General features: G+C 41.8%; 1 protein-coding gene across 1 annotated transcript in view; it reads left to right on the top strand.

The window, feature by feature from the left end:
- Window positions 1-1,098: 1,098 nt before the first annotated feature.
- Window positions 1,099-23,763, top strand: part of LOC120809407 (leucine-rich repeat-containing protein 4C) — a 35,642-nt gene continuing 12,977 nt past the window's right edge. The window contains exons 1-2 of the mRNA XM_040163190.2: window positions 1,099-2,530; window positions 22,318-22,391. The gene's annotated coding sequence lies outside the window, so the exon portion shown is untranslated. The remainder of the gene's footprint in view (window positions 2,531-22,317; window positions 22,392-23,763) is intronic.

Raw genomic sequence — 23,763 nt, 5'->3', positions numbered from 1 at the left:
TCAAAGGGGAACAAACAAAAACCCAGTCGACATGTTGAAAAGAAAAGTGGGTTTGCACGTTCACACCCTCACTTGGCCAAACCCAAAGAAAATGCGAGGCGAGAAGAATGGAGTGAAAAACTGAGTTATTTTAAAGAGTGGTCCCCCGACTGGAAAGCAAAGGCGGCGCTCTTTACTGCCATACGCCGGAAAAACAGACAGGCAGGTCGACAGTTATGAAGACAGATGAACGATGCAACGCCTTCAGCACAGAGGGAAATGAGATCAGATGTTGACAGTGCGATGGGCACATCCCTGGTCTGGCATTCAAACGTTTTCTCACATCTATCACATGATCTGTGAACGCCTCCTCTGCCCATAGAAACGTGTTCTCACTCGCCCATCTGCATTTTTTAATCTCCATTATTTGTATCGTATGCCCAACATTTAGCAGAGTATGTGCCTTGCAGCAGGTTGCTTGAGATAAGCATTTCACAAGCAATACTGTTTGTGAAGACCTGAAGTCTCCTGTGTCAGCCGCCATGCCTTAAAAAAAAATCTGCAACGCGCATTTCATAATTCATAACACGGAGCCAGCATTTATAAATGGGGTCTTAAGTGCTGAAGCCTCAGAAAGATTCCAACACATATCGAGCTGTCTTCTGAACGGCGAGACTCGTCACTCACTCACCTCACGCGCTTTACGCTTTACACATCTTGACTGGTGATGAGAGCCTGTTTATTGTCATTGCAGCGTATTCAAATACATGTATTCTATATAATCCTGCACAGACAAAACGCAGTGTGTCATGGGAGGGCATCCGTATGTATGCGGCAACCGGCCTGAGGCCACCGTCATACAGCCAGCAGGCTAAGGGGAGTCGGTAGGTGGCAGTCGTGTCCCATTAGCAAGCGACACATGGGCGGAATCATCTAACACCCCCCCCCTCCTTTTCTTCCTGTGTCTCTCTCACACACACACACGCACACAAGTGGGTGCGTGAACAATCATTTGCATTTGTTTGCCCATATTAAGACTGAACAATGAAAAAAAGGGGGGGTGGGGGGCAAAGGTCAAGAATCCCCTAATTAAGGCCGGTCCTCCGAGTGAGATTCGGCGCAGAGGACCGCGCGCATGCTGTGCAGACATCGAGTAGGGGCTTTAGAAGTTCAAACAGAGCCACGTGAAGACCGAATGAGGGGGAAATGTTATCTTGCCCTCGCTGCTTACAGTCCTGCAGTCTCAGTCCCACCTGAGAAGCTCAGTGGGAGGTAACCCCGCACGATGCCTCCCTAGTGCGATCATCCTTCCAGCGCCCGTCCGTCCGTTACGCGCCGCCTTTTGGATGCGTACGTGCCGCGCGCATTGAGTTACCGTGAAGCGCGCCGATGGATAGAGCCGGCGGAGTCCGTGAGCACATTTGAAGCAGTTTAAAACAGACTGCAGATGAGGTGGGGAAAATAAGAAGGGGCGTGGCCGAGCGGCACTGTGTGGATGATAACCCGCTAGTCGTTTCTTATCGCCGCGTGTGTCGCAACAACGACAACAACAACAACAACGCGAGGCTCGAATTGATGAAATGCAAAGACAGATGGAAGAAGCGCGCAGACGTGACCGCTGCCTTCGCTGAGCTGCCGCTCGCGTCCAAGTCTCGCAGCGGAAAACCAAGGCATGTGAGAATTGAGTCATCGGTGCGCAACGAAGGCTCCGCACATGGAGCCGTTTTTGATGGGAGTTTAAAAAGGCTTGTTGAGGATACCCGCTGGATGTTTTCCGATGTTGCACGCCAGATTTACTCGTTCCTCTTCGCGGAAACGGAGAACGGAAGCAAGCTGAAGAGAAGAGATAAATATTGTGTATCCTCGAACTTTATCCAGTTACCGACGCATTGGAACCTATTCACTGGCACCGCCGCGGGGCTTTAACCAGGCAGGGGAATAGAAATATAGCATCTCGAATACCGCACCGGGTTGTGAGGTGAAATCTAATCAGACTCAGCAGGGTTGATGACTAAGAAGCTATAGGCACTTGCAGAAAAGTTACGTTTGAAAACGAGGTCAAAAAACGAGATTTTTCAGGATGGATCTACCTGGAAATGACCATAAGAGATTATCCGTGCTAAACATGTTTGGGAGAGGTTACTTTTTAAACCTTTTAATTTAGATCTCAGAGGAAATAACAATATTAATGCGGCAATCTCATCCCCAACTCATCCTTTGGAGCAAATAAGCCTGCGATCACATCGGAGGGAGGGGGGGGGGGGTAGTTTCAACAATGGCACTTGTGGGTGTCTCCGTGTTGTGTGCCAACTGAAAAAAAAGAAGGAAATATCGGATGAATTATCCCAGCATGTCCATCCAGACTGATGTGTGGATTACCACGTCGTTTTTGAGAGAGGGGACACAATGTGTCTGACAAGAAAACCTCATCACGTTGCCGACCAAATACTCTGAGAATTGCGGATGATTTTTTTCGACGCAGTTTTTTGGGGGCAGGAAGCGGGAACAGGACCGATATACCCGCGCGAGTGAGAGGCTCTTTTGTGAACAAGTAAGTTAGTGTTGATTGACTCACTCCTTCCTTAAACATACCCACCACGTCTACCGGTTCTTCCTGTGGGATGCTCACGTGTGCTTCTGATACCTAATCGTGCGCTGATTTTTGAAGATGCAGGAGAGGATGCGCGTGCCCGCGTGGACCTGCTCCGGTTTTCACCGCGCGCTCTTCGTGGTGAGATCGCCTGGCGCGCGCATATAACGAAATAGTGTCTTTTGTACCAAACAGAAAAAAACAAAAGCCAAAATGTATTGGACGTTTAGTGAAGAAAAATGTTATTTAAAAATGTTGACATGACGAATGCACTTAAGGCAAATCACCCAGTCTGCTATCCGTCCATTAGAAAACCTGCAGGCGCTCAACCGATATTCAGTATCTGCAAATCTGTTTAGCACGGCTATTTATGCTACTTGACCTTTGAGGAATAATTTGCTGCTGGAGTGCTATCTCTGCTGCCTAAATCTGCAACTGGTCCTTCTGGTATCCCTTCTTTTTCTATTTCGTGGTTTACACAAAAAGGCCCTTGTTCACTGACCTTCTTACGTGGTGCTGGAATTCAAATCTGAAGCTCTGCCTCTGCTTAGCTGGAGAAGACATGGCTGTTGTAGTTCATGGCACCGGCAATCCCAGCCCCTATTCTGTTAGGGCATGCTGAGAAGTAACAAACGACACATTTGAGGCCTGTGATACACATGAAGTTAATATGCGAGTTGCAGTTACATGTTTTGATAAGTTATACGAAGAGACATGGGTTTTCCATCCATCCATCCATCCATCCATGTTGTCGTTCTGTGTAAACAAAGGTTAGTCGAAAAACTCAAAAGCCGGTGAGCTTAAGAAATAGCGGTCTGTCATGTTGGCAATAATAAACGGTTGTTGGTGGTGGTGGCATCACTAGACAACGAATGAATTACATCTCTCACCTGTGAAAGTGAGAAACATGGCAGACATTATTTACCGGCTGAAAAAAAGAAAAGCCCTCCATATGATAGAGTGACATTGCCTTGGGGAGACAAATTGGACTGCTGATTTTAATGTTTTTTCTCTGTCAGAGGCTTTAAGATGATAAATCCCCCCTACATATTCCTAGAATTGCAATTGTTTGTTGGGAACCGATGCAGAATGATTCTCATAGTTTTAAGTTTTTATAGAGTTTGCCACATTGAAAGGACTTATGTTACTCATTCATCCAAAGGAAATGGATAGGTGCAATTGCCAACACTTTGCATGATTACCATTTATACAGGGTTTGCCAATTGCCTGTTCTCAGGGAAAATGTTTGTATACTTCATGAATACTCCATAAATATGATAAGTCAAAGCACTCGAGAGATGCTTTAATTTGAAGGACTATTTTCCCTCCCCAGGTCCTCAAACCTCCTCATTCTAGTGGCAATTTTCTTGACAATGAATTTGTGGTGCAGATTTGGGATCATAGCGAGCTGTACAACAGACTAAATCACTGGGAAATCTTGGTAGTGTTTGTTTGTTTACCGTGGCAAAAGGGACAACGGCTGTATCAGCTGTGTGGCCCCTCTAGTCCATCCGAGCAGTGGAAGGGAATTAGCCTGAGAGCAGGTGCAGCAGACGGACCAAGAGGGACTTCTTGCTGCTCACACAAAGCCTGTCCTCCGCTGATAATGTTGCTACCATAGATATCTGCTTTATTTCCAATTTCTCCATGCCATTGTTGTCTGACTTATCTATTAAAAATCATTCCAACCAGCCATGTCAGAAAATTAATGAACTTGTCAGCTGGAAAAGGGCACTGCTTAAATGAGGTGCCAGGGTTTTGCAAAGCGGCAGACTTTATACCAATGTTCCCTTCCCACACTCCCTTTGTCATTTTTTTCCTCCTCAGCCTGTGACTCAGTTCAGATCAGGGCCAGCACTTTGTGCCATATAATAAAACGTTCATTTCTCAAATCGGATTAATCTCTGTAAAGCCCGGCTTAGGACACCATTAGCATTCTTTTATTTCACTGCCGGGGACTTGCATCAATAATGGAGCTACCCCTACATTTTTGATCTTCTCTGGGTATAAAATCTCTCAGGGGGTTTCATTCAATGAGAAAGGGACCGTCACAGTGATTTGTTATCTACTCCCTCGCCTTTTGTATTTGAGAGCATGCAGCAGTGCGATGCAGTGGGTCTGGGTCAGATTGAAACCCTTGAGCTGGATTTTAAAGGATCTTTTTTATGAAGAGCAAGCTGACAACACACTCCGAATGTATCGAATTCAAAGCCAACAGTATATATTGGGATTGAATATAACAAGAGTATTACTGCATCGCTGCATTCAGCTTTGTTAAAAGCGTGCAGAGCCTTTTTCTATTGTAATTAGCACAGCAGAGGTTAACACAGCCATGCATATGTCCTTATTGCCGGTGATAATTCAAATCCCTTAAACAGATGTTTCAGCGCCGCGGCACATTTTTCAGATCTAGCTTAAGTGTTTGTATACCTTTGCAGAAGAAACAAAACCATGAATACCTTTCCTAATGTGTCCGGTTCATAACAACCAACACAAGTGATTCAATTTAGCATTTGCACGGATTTTGAGGTCAGTTCAAATAAGGCAGTTATGTGATTTGAAGCCTTTTCGTTATTTAAAAGTGCATCACCGCTATTGAATTTTGCTTTCATACAGAAGCTCGATCTATAATAATCATGCAAGTTTTCAGAAGTAGGCGTGAAGAGTGGCCTTGCATGAATTGACGTTGGGTAGATGCTGTCTTAGGGGGTAACCTCAAACCCGATGGTCACAAGGCAGCTATTGCGAACGTGATAAAAACCCCACCTTTGTTTCTTCCAAACTGTGATATTGATAAATGATGCACTGCTTTGCAGAGAGTGTTTTAGGTTTCTGTAAAGCACGGAGCAGTTTGTCAACGCCATGTCACTGCAAATATCCCAACGAGGAAACAGGAGTACCCCTCGTGGATGCTCATCCGAACCCCGGCACTGTACGTTGCCCGTGCCTGTTCAATATAAATACACTTTAACCCCGACAAGCATGTTGAGCGCAGCAAAACTTCCCGGGACAGACATGAGCAGTGTTTGCAGCGGTCCCACTCATTAGTCATCCTCTCCGGCATGTCTGGCTCAATGTTCTGTCCGGGGGGGAAAGAACAGCTGAGCAGGGAGACAGCCGCAGCACATTCCGCCAGTCGATGGATTAATCAATTGGTGTTTCAGCCCAGCCCATCCATCCCGGGGAATAATCTGGGAGACATCATAAAAGTGCCATTCCGTCGTTCCAGAGGCCACGGAGCGTTGCTCTTTCTCCCGTCCCCTTTCCACTGCACGGGAGGGAAAGGAGGGGGTTGAATTGAAAGCAGATAAGTGTGTTCAGCCATGCATCGTTTTAAAAGGTGTTTTGCTTGTGTTTTTGCTATTTTGAAACATTACAGTTTGAAATCTTTTTTTTTTTTTTTGCTGCACTGAGTCATGGCTAAAACAAGGAATTCTTCCAAGTCTTCCATCACTCTCTCCCTGTTTCCTTGGTAAAATTCAGTTAAGAGCACTGACCTGGATTCAGGGTGCATCATTACTCACCACTCGCCTTACATCACCCACCTTGCCAGTTGTCATGATGGTGTCTTTTCAATTTAGTAATTCTCACCTTCCTCCCCGCTGCCTACAATGTCACATGACAGTGACATTACTCGGAGTGGGAGTGATGTGAAGGTTCTGTTAGTAACAGCTTGCTTGAAAAGAGTGCGAATCTACTCACAAACACGTTCTCCCTCTCACACGCACAAGTCCTCAAACACACAGACGGCTTGCCTGCTGCATTAGGATTTTTTTTTTTTCTAGGTATTTCTCGAAGATTTCTCTATGTGAATTTTCTTTAAATGCAGCCTGAATCCAATTTCTCAAGTCCGAGAGGTGTCATCGAAGCAGATTGTGTGTTAGAGTAGAGACATCATCATTCGCACGTGTGTACATAGACATAGGAGCTGCCATGTTTCTTTTACAGTGGTGTTTAATCTGTTTGCAATCATAAGTGCACGTGCATGCATGTATACATGATGTGTTTAGTGAAGTGGCGATTGATGTGAGCGTATATATATATATATATTTTTTTTTTCCGTCTCTGCCACTCTCGCCCTTTTAGACCCTGACCTTAATGTGTCACTCATCCTAGCACCTGCACGTATAGGCTGGCAGGCCCTACTATGGTAGTTTTGATCTGACAAGGAAAGACTTATACTTGATTTAATCCAAGTTGTCTCGTCTGGAGTCTGCCGAGGAACCAGTCGGTTTCAATGCTCAGGTCAGGGCCTTGTGACAGGCGCTGTCAGTCCGCTGCTCTGCTGCATGTGTGTGAGAGAGAGAGAGAAAGGACATTATTGGAGCTTTAAAACACTAGCTGCCGAAATGGAGTGAGCTCATGTGTGTCTGGCTAATGGGTGATTTCCCTCATACACAACAAGAATAGATCCCGACCAGATGCCAAACAGGCAGTTTATCAGCAACCCCGAAAACCATTCATGATAGCTCACTGAAAACGTGTCAATGTCACAAGGTCGCAATGAAGGCTTTTATGAGTGTATATAAAACAAACATAATCAAGTAAAATTAACAGATTTCCAATGGTTTATCAACGAATTAAAAATGTTTGTCTGTCTAATATCTGTCATGAATAATAGTTGGATGGCTTTAAGTAGTCAAGACTGGCATCATGCTTTATGGGAAGCGGGACTGCGTGTGTGTGTGTGTGTGTGTGTGTGTGTGCTTGTGTGACTGCAGTGCAATAACTAGCGCCCTGTAGCCGTGCCAGACTCCACAGCATTGGGCTGTAGCCCGTCTGTCACGGAGGAGAGACAATAGTCGCATTACAAGTCTGTGTTACATGTACCATTTCCCTTTTGCGAATAGATTATCCTTTGGTTGATATGTTTCAATAAAAATGTATGTACATTGTTTTACATCTCTGTACAAAATTGATCAAAGCAAATTGAATTATTTCATTTTATATGCAGTTTGTTTTCCTGTAAATGTATAACGCTGACTATGCTATTCTAGCTGAGTGAATTAAAAAATGTTGACTACATTCATTCTGTTCGTTTAACAGGAGCATGTTTAATAACACTATCTTAAAAAAAGCTATCAAAGCAAAAAGAGAAGTCTTATCATTTTTTTTTCGTATTCATTTGATAGGTAGGTTAAAAAGCTCCCAAATGAAATCAACATATAGTACATTTCAGAAAGAAATTTTTGTAGATCAAGAAAAAACACAATTTTCTTCATAAGTAAGGGTGAGATCAAATGTGTTTGTTTATAGTAGAAGATGTCCTGCAGTGTGGAAGTGTGCTTTTTCTAAATATTGATAAAGTGAACGCCCATAACCAGATGTGACCTCGTCGAGTAGAGTCCTTGATATCTTTTGAATGTGATTGTGTGGTTTGATCCTTCGCAGCACTGGATTCTGTCGCTGGGATGTCGTGATTATGCGCAGTAACAGGGGAACATTCTAGGCTCTATGTTGACTGCTAATTGGGCTCCTGTGTAACGAGTGTGTCATGTTAATGACCCAAATCCAGCTCATTATAATATTTATAAGTTGTGAGAAATGCCTTTTCTCTGTGGGACTGCATGGTGCGGAGGTTTGTATAAGTGTGTGTCTCTCATGGAGAGAAAGAGAGAGAGAGAGACAACATTAGCGTTTATATTTTTATGTGAATGTGCGCATGAGTATAGGGAATAAAGGTTGATCACGAATGTACAGCTATTTTTCTTAATTTATCACTCTCTGATGTGGGTTTCCCATTTTCCCAGTGCCATTAAAATCAACAGATTTGAGTGGATTTTAATCTCCATCTGATTTGGAGTTGAAGGCTAATCTGCTCTTCATATTTTGCATTAGTTTGAAAAATACATGGGGAAAATCATGCTCAAAATCATGTGGTCCACGTTAAATCCTCTGTTTTAAAAGCACATTCTGAATGAACTGTTTTCACAGAGGTTTGCCAAAGCAATTTGGGATACTTTTTTCGGGCAGGTTAAAAGGGCCTGATGAAACAGGTGGGACCCCGACAGTCACTGGCACACAATCCTTCCTCTCTACACCCCCAACAGCACGCCCTTTATTTGCATAACACAAAAATAAAAAAAAGAGAGTGAGATTCCTTCTGTATTCATTGGATTCATCTCTAGCTGTTTCTTCTCCCTGTAAAGGCCCAATCATTTCCTGGCCGTCATATTGTGTTTCTCTCTGCTCCGAAGCACAGCTCAGTTGAATTATATCCCGGAGTTTTGTAGTTAAAAGAGGTCAGGTGCATGTGAGGCTTTAGTATGGAGGCAGAACAGAAACAAGTTCTTCCCTGTTGCCAAGACAAGATCACAATGGACATTTGTGGTTGACTGATAAAGAAAGGACAAGGGGTTTTGAAGGACAAATGGGATGATTTTGGGGAAGTTAAGAATAATAAGTCGTAAAGTATACTACAATGTAGGGAGAATACCCAAGAATGTCAAAAATGTAAACAGACTTCAAGGGATTGATTGATAAAAGGAAAATGTGAAGGAGATCCTCTGTCCTCCTATTTGACGTGACAAAATCATTGTGAGGGAAACTAAATTTGCTCTTTTTGGGGAGATTGAGTGTTCTGTATGGTGAAATATCCCAAAAAGACCGTCCTGCTATTTCTGTACCCATTTGTTCCAACATCAAAGGATCGGCTGCAATCCCAATTACAGCCTCTGTGAAGTGGACCCGATCCAAATTAACAAATGGAGCAATGTTGGAAAATGCTCACAAGATCTTTATTTGTCTCTACTTCAACGAGAATTCGATATAGTTTGATTTGTTTGTTTTATTTTTCAATAAGCAATACTTTGTTTGGAGATTTAACCACGTGCTCCTTGGATCATGGACACATTTATTTCCGTAAAGTATTGCCTTGACACGTGACACTTGCCTTGATATAATATATACATACATTTTCAATGTGTGTCAATGACATGAGAAAAACAGCACATACAAGGGTTACCATACGCTAACCATTTTAATATAAAGTAAAATATTTTTGTGTATGTTTATATATCGTGGTGTTTTATGAATGTAGGCATTCGTTTTTTTTCTTTCTTCTTGTTTTACATAAATTGTGTCACCACACACATGGTGGAATGTCAAACAGCTATGGAAAATAGACATTGGCCCCCTCTAGTCAGTCAGATAATAACATCTAAGTTTGGAGACATTAGCTGGAATTCCTACAGCTAACTAAGTACCGAGTTGAACAAACATCTGTTCCTGGCTTATTGTTAAAATGTTTTAGTTTAGTAAGAACTGTAAAATGTGTTTTGTTTCGTTAAATTGGTGTATAAGTGAAGCAGCAGTTGTTGGGAAAACATCATTCAACAAAATAACTAATGTAGACTTTTGAGATCAATGTTTTATTTTAATTATTTTGATTTAGAAGGAACATAAAGACTGTTTTCTTATTCACAAATGAGCTTCATTTAGGAAATGTGGTTATTTATTGACGAAAATGGATAAAAACTATAAACCATGAGCCGTACCCAACAGCTGCTGGTGGCCTTAGGAAAGTCAGAGTGGAGCTGCTCAGTAGCGAATGGGGCAGGTACTAGGCATATACCAGTAGAACTACTAATTATAAAGCAGAGAATTGATTCTTGTAGGTTTGAAATTCTTTCTTTCCACATATATCATCATCATAATTGTCTTCTGACTTTATTATCCAATCCACTATGTTAAACTCTGGAGTATCTTCCTCTCACATACACACCCTCCTGCACATGTTTCCTCCTTTGCTAATATTCACATCCTCCACATTTCCAAGCTCACGTGAGGCCAAATCTGGTAACGTGTCCGCCTTCCATCACAGCCGGAGCGGCAATACCCCGGCTGATTTCAGCTTTACTGTTCCCCTGATAATGGAAAAGCTAAAGAGGGTTGCTGGCTGCTGGGAGACCCAGAAAAAGAAGGGCTTGTTGGGGGGGTGGGGCAAAGCTTTTCCAGAAAGCAAGCACATCAGTGCTATTGTTAGGACATGGCGGGAGATTAGGGCTGATGGCTGCATGTGAGCTAGCAGGCCTGGCTGGTGTTCTGCGTCGGAAGCTACCCCAGCCTGCCCCCGCTGCAACTGCCACCACGTCACAATTAGCCGGAATAGTTGCAGACGTGATTGCTCGCCCTGGTGGCAATGCAGTCGATCCATTCCCAATGTGCTATTACCACTCTGGAGATCGTTTGCATCGTAAATAGCGCATTCTGTGTTCACCCAGTGGATCGTACAATGGGGGGTGTTCACTACCCGTTGCTCATTGCTCTGATTTCTGAGGCTAACATTGATAACACAGAATAAAGGGAACTTTTAACTTTCTTTTTTTCCAGAGCAGCACAGAGATTTTACCTGGGCGTATACCCTAAATGAGCCTAATGGTATTATCATTGTATCCATGGACAGGAAAAGTGAATGACAAGCAGTCTGCCTCTCAGATTATTCTCAGCATGTGCTTGTTTACCCACACGCATTGGTGCACCCACAACCTCGCACGCAGCGTATTTCAGTGCTTCTGACTGATTACAGTGAACGATAATTTACAGACAAATTGGAAAAGGGTGGTGAACACGGTTTGATGTACAGAGGTAGAGAGGAGACTCTCAACGGAATACAAAAATGTCCCCCCTGCCCTCCTCCCTCTCTCTCTCACTCTCTCTCATCTATTTCTTTCCTCTCCCTTCTATATAAAGCTCTTCTGGGTTAATCATTCCTAGAGGACGCCGCCACCACGGCGCCGCAAAAAGCAACACGCAGCCGTGTGCAGTCGGCTTCTTATGCACCCACTTCTAGTCATTACGCAGCCTTTGAAGGATAACCACAGATCTCAGAGCCGCACTGTGTTCAGCGCCGTACTCTTCAAAAGAGGTGAAGAGTTTTAATGCTCTGTCTTGGCCTCTTCTTTTTTTTTTTTTTTTGCAGAACCAATTCACACTCTCATTTTTTCCAAATATTTTCCTGCCCTTTGCTTTGGCGCCACAAGAGGGTTTTCTGATCTCCAGCTTATTATATGACATCCCCTCACCTTTCCTAATACAACATCTTATTTTGCTCCGCTTGTGTCGTGGGACCGGTTGGACGCGCATGCTCTAATTCATTTTGTTTGCATGCCCCGGCTCTGATGGATGGCTTCGGCTCCCGCAGTCCTTTAGAAGCTCCGGGTTTACAATAGAATTTGCTTTAAGTCTCTCGGAGGGCTGCATCTTCAATAGAGAGCAATAAACGAATCACAACCACACGCCTACAGAATACGAAATACTGACATTCAATTCCCCTACTCGTAAGAAATGTGCAAACTCACACGCAGAAAATATATGATTACAGACGTCTACATACGTGTGATCATACAGAATACATTATTCACCAGTGACATGAATGAAACAAACGATAGTAATGGAGCAATTTGAGCTGCATATGAGGAAAATATCTTGAGAGTATGGAGATGTAGAAGTTCAACAACCAATAAAGTCTTCCGATGTCCTCACATGATATCAGCCGTTGCCAGTAATTGTTCTGTCTGCTTCATGTTCAAATTAGTCTGCATGGTGACTCTCTTAATCAATGTGGTTGCAGACTGTGATGTGATGTGACTGCTAACATTCTCTCTCACTCACACACACACACACACACACCCAGAGAAAGCGCCTCTCAGTCGGGCTTTTGTTCGTCTCCAGCTGAAGCTCTGTTATTTGTCCGCAAGACATTTTAAGATTTAATGTTTAAAAGATTTCAGTATTTCCATATAAGAGCACACACTTTGTAATAATCTACATTTTACAGCGCTTGTGTTTTTAATCAAGATTAAGAAACGAAAAGTCCATCTGTGCAGAGATCTGAAAGCGCCCTAAAATCTACGCTTCTCTCTCCACTTCTCATCCAGATATGTAGTAGTAGCACACCGCGTGTGTGTATGTGTGTGTGTGCGCTTGTATCTGTGGGGTCTCTTCACACATTGCAGTAAGTAATATTTCATTACCGGCTGAAGTCACACTCTCTGACAATGCCGTCTACGGCTTGTAGCACTTGTAGAGGGCTCCCGCCTCCTATGTAATGGGATTCGTTTTTGAATTCAAACTGAAACCGTCCCATGTCTCATGAGCAAATCTGAAACAAAGCCTTCTCTGCTGCCGTTTGGATCATTTTGGTGCCGTATCAAATGCACAAGCCCTTGAGACATTTCTGCATCTGTATAACCGCAGAGGCCAAAACGCCTGTGACTGCAATGTGAAAAAGCATGCATGTGGCAGGGGATATGTGCTTATTCGCTTCATTTCATTCTCTCTCTCTCTAAATAGTGCAACAAACCTGGGAAACATTTCTTGGTCAGGGAGCACCTGTAGTAATGTGGGAGAGCAATCGCTCACTCATTGTATCATTACATTGTGTTTATGTAAACCACCAGGAGACGACACCAACGAGTAATGATTCACCAAAATTCAGTTGTGTAACAGGCCCATTTCAACAAGGAAGTAAGGGGCGATGCACAAGTGTCAAAATGTGAGGGGAGGAGACGCCTTGTTTGACTAATATTCTGCTCGTTGTTTTAGTGAGACAAACAAGTTTTATAAGGTAAAATATGTGTCTAAGTGGCTGATGGCAATATGAGGTAAAGTCCTTCATATCTCTAACCGTTCCAGAATGAGTAATACAGACATCCTTGCATGCATTCTATTATTAGTAACCATCCACTGAAACTGAAGAAAAACAGAAACACAACGTAAACAACTGAAAAACTAACATAATTACAAGTTTAATCAACACTATATTGATTTGAAGTATTATTCCTGTTTTTTGGATTAGTAGTCAATGTTTGATAATGTGAACTGTATCTAAAAACACAAGTCATTATTTAATGCATTCTACCATGAATGCATGATTTCTTCTGCGAATGAATGAAATTGGGTAGCTGTAAACCCTTTGAACATCTTCATGCATTCAACCGAGAGGGTAGATCTTATTGTTAAACGTTTGTACGGGATAAAGTCTGATCTGTTATGTTCAAGTCCCTCTGATTTTATACCCAACTGTCAACTACAACATCCATATCACTACATTTTACACCACAACACACCCTGCGCTAAATGTATTAATGTATCTTAAAATAGAATAACCAATGTAGTTATTTAGGTAGCAAGACCATAAAGCTGCGTGTCTGATTTTACTCTCAATAAATACAAATTTAGATTTTCTGAATGTGCCGCAGTGACACTCATCAGATAGAATGACAAAATATCCCATCTCACACAAAAATGATGTATTGTTTGTTTGGATAAAAAATACATTTTAGAATCCCTCATTATTGCATGAACATTGATAACAACTAACAATCCGGTGTTATTAAACAAAGAATGCTCTTCAATATGTAAAGGATAACCCTTCAATACCTATTACTCAGTGGTTATGTGCTGCTGATCATAGCTGTGCTTGACCAAAGGAAATTGATTTGATTGATTGATTGATTGATTCTGTGGGCTCATTGATTAGTTCAGAGGTTTTCAACAGCGGGTCCGCAACCCCGAAGGTTCAGCTGCTCTTTTCATGCGAATACGACAGCGCAGGCACCAGCCAATGAGATCGCGTTTATGCTCACGTCTAAAGAGCGTGAAGCTCAAAAATAAAAGATGGCGGCCAAACTCCGTAGAACAGGGGGTCCCTGCTCCACCTCGCCATCAGTTTGGGGGACCTTGGCTTGAAAAACGTTGAAGACCTCTGGATTAGTTGATTTAATCAACAGATTTGATACAAATTCATAAGTCAGCTAAACGTCAAGGAGGGAGCAGCCGTATAGCAGCAGTACATATGAGTGGACTTTAAAAAAAGATGGTAGTGTTGGCATTCAATGCAGAACACTCACATTTAGTGCAGGTCAGAATTTACACTACACTTTGCGTATAGAAAGATAAACTTTTGCAAATGGCAGGTCACATTTTACCACACGTCCCTTCGTGCCATCTGAACTGGCAGTCCTCCCAAAAACTAACAGAGGGGAGTCACATCTGCGCTCTCTCCCTTTCTCTCCTCTCCTCGCGTCTCTGTGTCTCTTTACACCATCTATGCAATCCACATGGGAGGGAATACAGTCTCAGTTATCATGTTTAATTTGTTTCCACCGCGTCTAGTGTTCCCTGCTAAATTAGTATTAAGTATTTTGATCTCTTTTGTTGCTTACACTCTGTTTGCTAATCAAGCGAGAAAAAGAACAAGTGAAGAAAATCACAGGATTTAATCGTGATTATAAATTTGAATCATTGTGCGGCACCGATGTACATATTGTAAATCAATCATGCTTGCTTCGCTGTAGTGAGTGTGGGTACATGTCCAATGAAGTGTTGTTTATAAAGAATCGTCTACATGTGGAATATACATGTACACGTGTGTGAAGAATGACTCGATAGATGGAAGATGGAGCGATAACTATATGGGAAGTAAAGACTGCTCCTGGGAAACCTCCCTTTCCCTCTCAGAGGAGATGAAGGCCGTCTACCCAGTTTATTTATTTTTCATCTGCAGATGGAAACTTAAGAGCAGTGGAGCCCCGGTGGAGGTACTGACTGGAGATGAACCCCCCTGGGGGCTTCTGTCCCTCGCTTTTCCCTATTTCTTCCCACCCGCTCACTTTCCATCTCCCACCTTACTGATCTGCACCAGAGAGCTGCCCTGTCTCTCTGGGAGATGGGGCAGGAGGAGAAGCTCAATCACATTGCCTTTTTTTTTCCTGCCTCACAGTCAAACTCTATTCATCCTACACTGCTGTGGTCTGCAGAGCAAACCGAGCCCAGATCTTCTTCGGGCTCCTCCTAGGCTTGCATTGCTACGTGGGAAGCGCCGCTTCTCATCCCAGCCCTCCTCATTAACAGCATTCCCATCACACACGAGTCATTAAAAGAGCCACTTGTCCTCACCCCCCCCCCATCCCCTCTGGTGCTTTCCTTTCATCGTTCCAGTTCTCTGTTTAGATGAACCAGTGGTGTGAATGTCTTGGCTGACACCTTTACTCCACCAGGACCAGAGTGAATTATTGGGAGGCAGAGAAGTGGGGCTACATAATCTTTGTAAGGCTGCCTCACCGCGGCCTGATCCAGACATACTTATTTTGTCATGGGAGCCCGCGAAAGGCTGACTTTCGGCTCCCTATTTTTCTTAACGAACAAAGGTGTCAAATGCATCCTCGCATTTGGGTCATTTGGGAGAATCCCCATAGTTGCAAAAAGTAAAGATGCTAAAAATAAGAGTGCTGCAGAAAGTATGCAAGGGAAACCATACTTCCCAATCTGCAATCCCTTAACCTTCGTAACATCTAGGGAGGGATCAGTGCAGGTTTTCAACAAGCACATACGTAAGATGACACGAGTGTGTGATCTACGTTGTGTTGCCACGTAACGGCGGGAGACGCAAACCATCACAAGCTTCTACATTTCTATGGGGGGGAGAGAGCAAGGCCACGTGGGAGGGGGAGGGGGCGGTACATAGGGGACCCGCTGCAAAAGAGTATAGTAGGCTTTGTATAGTGACACACTCTTCATTATTCCTCAAATAGAAACCAGCGCAGGCTCTGATAATCTCCCTCACAACAGGGAGAAGAAAATGGACACTGCTTCCGCTGGCTCTCAAAGACACGAGCGGACAATCGATGTAGAAGAAATCAAATTTGCACCCCCATCCCCCCCCACCCTATGTAATAGCCTCCTTATTTTCTTCCCCTTCCCTTTGCCTGTCCCTCTCGTCACCTTTCTCCCACTTCTCCATCTTCCTCTGCACTCCATCCCGCGCCTAACTAACTTCATTGACTGCAGAGAATGCTGAGGGTGCAGTACTGGGAGAAACAAGCATCAATTAGAATCTAAAGTGCACTTTTTTTTTTTTTGTCCCCTCCATGCCAAATTAAATTACCCTATAAATAAAAAAATAAAAAAGCCCGATGGAAAAGCAATGAACTTTAATTATTGAAGCAGATCCTCAGCATGGGTCACTGCTCACTGCACTCGGGTTGTCAGCTCTCACACTGCACATGTGTTGGCTTGGGGCCACTGCTTACAGACTTACATTTAAAAAAAGTCTGTCTCACACGTAATGATCAAACCTATCTGGTCAGGCCTCAAATTATTTGTCCACATCATTGCAAACAGCCTCTAATTGCACTCAGCATACATACGTATTTTATTAAGTGATGTTCAAACATGTTTGAGAATCTATTTTTTAGTAATGATTTAACAATGCATTAATCGCATAAATGTGTGTCATTAATCATGATTAATTTGGATTGTAGTAGTGTATTGTTTACATTTATTTGTGAAAACACACAAGATCATTATAGAGCAAACAGTTATCTTCCACTTCCATAACATTATATCATAGAGTTAACATTTATAAATCTGTTTTATTTTTCGGTAGGTACCAGCACAAACATGCTTCTTTAATCAGCATTAACAACATCTACTGTATTTATCAATAATCCAGCCATCTATCAATAATCTATTTCAGTAGCAAGTGTTCGCGTTGAGTGGTCCATCACAAACTGCAATGTGCTGTGCACGGTCTGCGAAGTCAATGTCTGTACTGGATTTTCTCTGTAGAATCTCAGTAAAAAAGAAAAATGCAGCCTTGAAATAATTCTTGTATCAACTTCTCCGTCCGGAGGAGATTTAAAATGAAAATGTCACGTAAGAGTTTCCCAATGCTTCTCCCTGGGCTTTCATGCAAAAAGCTGAGAAGAGGGGAGGATGTCTCCAATGCATGGTTTTAATTGTCCACGTTGTACTTGTAGACACATATAATTGTACTTCCAGTATTATTAGCTGGAAATCGTCAGTTCCTATTTGAAAAATGTTGCTCGTCTGCACCTTTTATTGCGATAGTCAACACATTCGTTTCACAAATTGGCTTTAGGAAGACAACCATAAACCCCTAGGTTTACAACTTCAGGGGGGCGGACCGGCTGACGGGGTTTGGGGTGGTGGATGAGGGGATGGGGGGTGAGTGGATAGTACTCCTCTGGTATAATGGTGAATAGGAAAACACTGCAGATGTCCCCTTTCTGCCTTCTATTCCTCCTCTCCGCTGTCTCCCTTTAGGAGGATATACCTAGCTTCATAATTTGGCTTTCATACTGTACTACATCCTTTCTTTAGTATCATGTCGGCCTTTCCTTTCTAAACTCTACTATCAACTTCAACTTGTGGTACCTGTAATGAACGCTCTGCTTAGTGCCGATAAGGCAATCTAAAGCCGCTCAGCATCCCGAGCGTTAAATCCAGCTGGGAATGGGGTAGCTGCACTCCTGTATGCTTACTCTTCTACGTGGTGGTAGCTGAAGCCCGATGACAAGTCTTTTGTGCGATTTTTGCACATCACAATGAAATGTGTCCACATGGATTTTTCTAAAAGCTGGTTTGAAGAATGTTCTCAGTATGTGGAAACAAAACAAGGGTGTTACGCTGGCTCGCTTGTGAACTGGGTTCCCACATTTTAGGCTAAGAAAAGGTATGATTGTCTAGCTGAATTGTGGCTTTTATTGGAAAAAGCATTTGCTCTCCCATGCATGCTGTGCTGTCTACTGCGTAGAAAAAAATGAACACGCCAGTGCACGCATGAAAACAAACACCAGCGTCTCAAGCCCTGCAGCTGTGTCAAGAGTATGAGATACTAATTGCACAGAGCCATTTAATAGAGTATTTAATAAAGAAGAAAAACTATCTAATGTAAAAATGTAAGTAGAGGGTAACTTGACAGAAAGGGTCACAGGATCTTGAAAATCAAATAGCTGTATCTTATATACTTAGTTGTATATAACTAAGAATTTGTTAAGCATTTTTTGCAGTATGCCTCAAAGAGAGTTCTTATTTGCAAAGTAAGGGTGACAGGAAGCGTTAGGGGGTCAGTGAAGTCAAAAGAGTTCATATAGGTATGCAATGTAAATGTTGCAATGCATGAGATAAAGACTCGTACAGTGAAAAGGGGGTTCATCCCCGTACCCATCTATATGCTTTCTAAATATCATGGCAATTTGGGAATCATGTTATGTTGTTGGGAATGACACATTGTTGATGCTTGAAACAATGTTATATGGTCACCAAAACAATGAAGATTCCCTTTGTGCGCAAAAGCAATATTTAACGTAATAGTAGTCATGCGTTAAAGGTGAGGGGGGTTCTATAATAATAACTTAGAGCTCCCCGCTTAGGCACTGACAACAGGCCCGGTGAAATGACACACTTTGCGTTATTCTCTCTCCTCTTACCTCACTACATGTCTCTGGTTCATACTTTTTGGTCAATTTTAGTCTTACACCGCACATGCCGTTAGCAACCTGGCACAGTCAAATAGAGAGCTCACATTAATCACATTAATCCGCATTACATATGCTTATTGGTAGCATGGCATCCATTCGCATGCATATTTCTTCACAGGCTTCTGCCAGCCTTTCATATGAGAGTCAGAGAGAAATTTCCTATCGGTAATTTACTTGGCTCTTTCTCTCCAGGGCTGAACATGCGATCTGTGTCTTTCATCTTACTTGCTTCTCCTCAAACTACCTTTGCCTACTGTTCCCTCTTCCTTTTGAGTGTCAGTATTGTGTCCCTATTCCCTTCCGTCTGAATGCTTACGTCTACGTGCCGTCCTTAACATGTTCTTCTGCATTATCTTTGTGTACTTCTCTCGTCCCCAATGACTCGCCATGAAAACAGATCACAGTGTCCGGCATTTTTCAAGGGGCCGAACCAGTATACCTCTCTCCCGTCATGAGCTGCTGAAGGCCGGGGAAAACTGACTTCATATCCATTTCACGGCAGATGAAGAGAGGGAACATGTCCTTTTGAAAATAAAATAATCAAAGACTGGTCTGAGTGAAACCAAGAGCCACAGGAGCAGTTATTTATTATTTTACTCCATTTTCCTGTACTTAGGCATGTCAGCCTTTCTTCCTCCCTGCAGAAAATATTCCTCCCCTACTGCTGATTCAGGCTGTTAATCTGACATATTAACTCCATATCTCCCTTGATTGCACTAATTCCACTCTGTCTTGAGTGTGGTCAGTAAATACAAGTTACGTATTGACAACAAATGTATGTCAAGTGCCATATGTTGGGAACGTTGTATAACGTTTTGCTGTTATCCTTCAGCCCTGCAGCCACTTTTCGATTCGATTGGACGTGCAGATAGCCATGTTTTGTGTCATCTTAGAAAGAAGAATGAAGCTTCATCTAAAGTAAATAGACCTCATGCACTAGTTTGTCAGTTACAAATATGAAAAGCTTGCAACACTGCTTCTAAATCACTTCGGCTGAACAGGATATCATGGCGGCATATTTGTCCGCACTTCAAGATACAAACACAACAAAATAGGCCATCACATTGTCAAAAAATGTACATTGCTGAGACGTGCATTCATTTAAGTCCTGATATATTCTAAATGAATTAAGACACATTATGTAATAGAGATAATTACAAAAATGCTCTTTGTTCTGCATGATTTTACTGAATGTTAATGCCTGCATTAAAGTCTGTTAATCCGCTTTATCTTTTCACCATCATCTTCCTAAGTATGCTTTAAAGTAAAATATTTTTCTGTGTGCATTTGCACGATGTCAAAGCAACCCATAGAGATTTCAAAGATCTTTTTAAAATGTATTGATAATCTCTCGCTTTTATCAGCAAACTCAAATGGATTAGAGCCATACTGTACACATTTAACCTCAAGAGTTTCAGCATTTTTTATCTATATGTCCTTTTTTACCCCCCTTACTGTCTGGCTTCTTAGCAATCTGGCCTGGCGAGGGTCTTTTACCAGCTACAGATGGATTTACAATTAGATGGTGACAAACAGCAGACGCAGCTGAGCTGTTTTCAGCACTTACAGCTCCTTTGGGAGCCTGTACTCACCACGCAGCAAACCACACTGAACCCCCCCACTACAATCTTAATTGAACGAGTGGCTGCGCAGCTGATTGATTCAGACTGACTTGCATTTCTGGTCATTTCCAGTGGATGATGTAGTGTGACCTGTAGGTCAAAATATGCTGCAATCTGGACCATGAGTCATTGATTTTAGTCTGAATTTGCTGGACTATACATCTTTATCTCTGTGCGTTTACATGGGAGAAAAAGAACAAAGAAAAAATGGCTGAGCTTATTTTTTTAATTTGATTTAATACAGGCTGAACAAGATGATAAATATTTATCTGGTGTCCACACAAAATATGAGGCTATAATAAACTCTTTACGAAATGCACTGCTGTAACAGAGGTGCTATGAGCGTTTCAAAAGGCCACCGGAGGTCGGCTCCAACAAACCCTGCTGCATGTCTGCATTTTGTTTTTCGTTCAAAAAGATATTATTTGCTTAGAAAGAAGATACATTGTTTGTTCTGAAACACGTACTTATGGCATGCAGTGTCTTTGTGAGACGCACAAAGAACAATAATAATGTTGTAAACAGCAAACCAAATATACATTATTTCAATCAGTCGGCATAATTGATCGCCTGTACTTTCTTTTTATAGGCAAAACTAAGAAATGCTCGGTTTTCATCATGGTCTTGTAGTCATGATATCTAAACCTCAGTTGTGTGTATTACCACAATTTCACATCCAGTAGTTGCAGAGTAATAAAGTGGAGAAGTTTAAGCTGGTTATATTCTTCATTTTCATTTTCCAAAGAAAAAAAGAAAAAAAACCATCCATTATCCAAAAGTAAAAAATAGAAACATGCGCCCTTGTTAAGATTAAACAGAGCACTTTTCTATTTCTTTGGAGTCAATCCCACATATTTTTGTCCTGTGTCTGAAATTCATTATGTAATATCTGCGAACACAACAGCTTTTTTCAGAGAATAATTTAAAATAACAAATATAATAGCGACGCGTTTTTAAATATTTTGTCCTCGAAAGGAACATATATGGTTTAAGAAAACTGCCATAAAGATTGTATGGTAAGTTTTGAGAGACAGAAAAGCATTTATTTTGGCTTTAGTCAGGCAGGCGCTGCATAACCACATGCAGGGATTAAGACAACCCCTGCAGAACTGTGCCCTTCCACTCCAAAAGGCTAATTCATAAGCAAATTAAAAGCATATTCTTATGTAATTCCTTCTGACTCCCATTCCATCATCAGAAGCACATGAAGATGTATTTGCTGTGTTTTATCAGTTACTGATTGTCTGGATTAATGCAACTACACCGTGAAAACAATACTCACTTGCAATGGTGCATAAATGAGATCAAATCGGCAAACCTGTATCTTAAATCAAAGGTCATGATAGACTCACACAATAATGTCCTAGTGGATCAAAAGCGCTCATTTGTACTCATAGTTCCTGCTTTACAGCAATGGATGGTGGACAAGACGAGAGAGCTTTATCTTCATTTGCTCTTGTCCAATTATTATTTATTCAGCACGGTTTGTCCTCTGTGTTGTGTGTTGTCATGTATTTTTGTGTGCAGGCTACTTGTGTTTGTTTGGGAGGCATTATGGCTTTGAATGTCCCCGTGTCCCCGGAGGAACGTTCTCCCCGACTTACTGTAAATCTCCTCTCGTTAGATAAAGGCACTAAAATATCAGCATCAGCAAAGAGTCCCAAGGAAGCAGTTGAAAGGAAAACTACTCAATGATGATTTAGGTAAAGAGAATATTGAATTAGATATAACTTAACCTTTAACCTTCCAAAACAGAACAATATGTATGGCTGTATGTGAGTATCCAGATACTGGAAATCTAGTATCTGTTTTTAATATAGTTTTCTTTTTGTTTTTTCAGGGACAGATTTACAGTGGATTGGAAGTTAACAAAAGGATGACCAGATCACCTTGGAACTGTGATTAAATTGGCAGGTAAGAATTAAATTTGTTATTGCTTCCTGGTCCACGTATTGTGTGTGTTGCACTTGTAAATTGTGAATATTGTATGTATACACATTTATATAATTTTAACCTTAAATATAAAGATAAAATCATGCATATATAATACTTTTCATCAAAAGATATTCAGCGAAAGTTGAGTGAAAGTAACTTTGGTACCCAAACACTAAAGAAAAAAGAAGAAAAAAAACTCTTTTCAGCTCAAATAAATCATCCTTATGTTCTCAGTAAACTACACTTCTTGAGGCGTGGGATCACAGCCCAGTGGAAAGGTCTCTAATTCTCAGTGGATTGGAAACTATAAATCACTAGAATCACTAGACACTGTTTCTGTGTCTTCTGCCCTTTGTATGCTGGGATTAGTTTCCTGTGATTGTGAAAAGGATTTGGTGGGGAAAGTAAATTAGTGTCTAAATAAATGAGCTACCAAATTTTTTTACTTTTAGCGATTTCATGGCTGAGCCATTGACCCATATCAAAGTTACATTAAGTGCCTGTAAACTCATCATATGTTCTGAAGGACTGCAGGGATCAGATAAAACATTTCAAAATGTAAGCTCTCTCCTTGAATTGTATGTTTTAATTGTTGTGCTTGGGCTTTACTTTACACCTTATAAGTTTGCATTATTTCATATTCTTCTTGAACTGAAGAATGCTGAATAACAGATTTATTGACTGCTTGACTGACTTTATGGGCAAGCTTTACACTTTCTTTTAGAACTAAGCAAATGAGGATAAATAATATCTGTTATTATTCATCCAAGGCCAGAATATTGACTAACTACTGTGTCGACTATCTCTTTTTCTAAGCAACAGTAGAGCTATTATAATTGTTTTGAGTCTATTTCATGACTGTGTTGAATAATTACTGAGGCAATAGCTTTGGAATCTTTACTTACACTTTTAAACTTGTCACCTGCATCTTTCGCAGCCCATGAACCATGTGCTGTAGTTTTGGCAATGCTCGGGCGCAATGGTCAAACAATTTGAACACAATAAATGCTCTGTTAATTGTGCGTGTCAAATATTAAATGGCAAAAGAACATGAGCTTCCTCATCGAAGGATTTTAAGTGCTTGGAAATTATTAATCGATAAGATCAGACAGAGAGAGGCTGGTCGGTCTTGTATGGTAGGTTTTACCTAATCAAAGCACTGCACTAAATGAGAAATGACACATCACGTCTTTGGTGCATGATTGATTATGTGGATGGGTAGGAAAGAAAGCATGATACAAATTCACCGAAGCAGAAAAATGGGAATAATGTCGTGACCCTCAGCGGTGGTTCTGCTTGTACCTCGCACTGTAAGAATTCTGTTTTTACTACACATTTCACCTTTGTGTCA

The sequence above is a fragment of the Gasterosteus aculeatus genome, chromosome X (assembly GCF_964276395.1).
Source record: "Gasterosteus aculeatus chromosome X, fGasAcu3.hap1.1, whole genome shotgun sequence".
Taxonomy (NCBI): domain Eukaryota; kingdom Metazoa; phylum Chordata; class Actinopteri; order Perciformes; family Gasterosteidae; genus Gasterosteus; species Gasterosteus aculeatus.
Note: the sequence above shows the minus strand (reverse complement) of the source record. Positions and strands in the feature narration are given on the sequence as shown.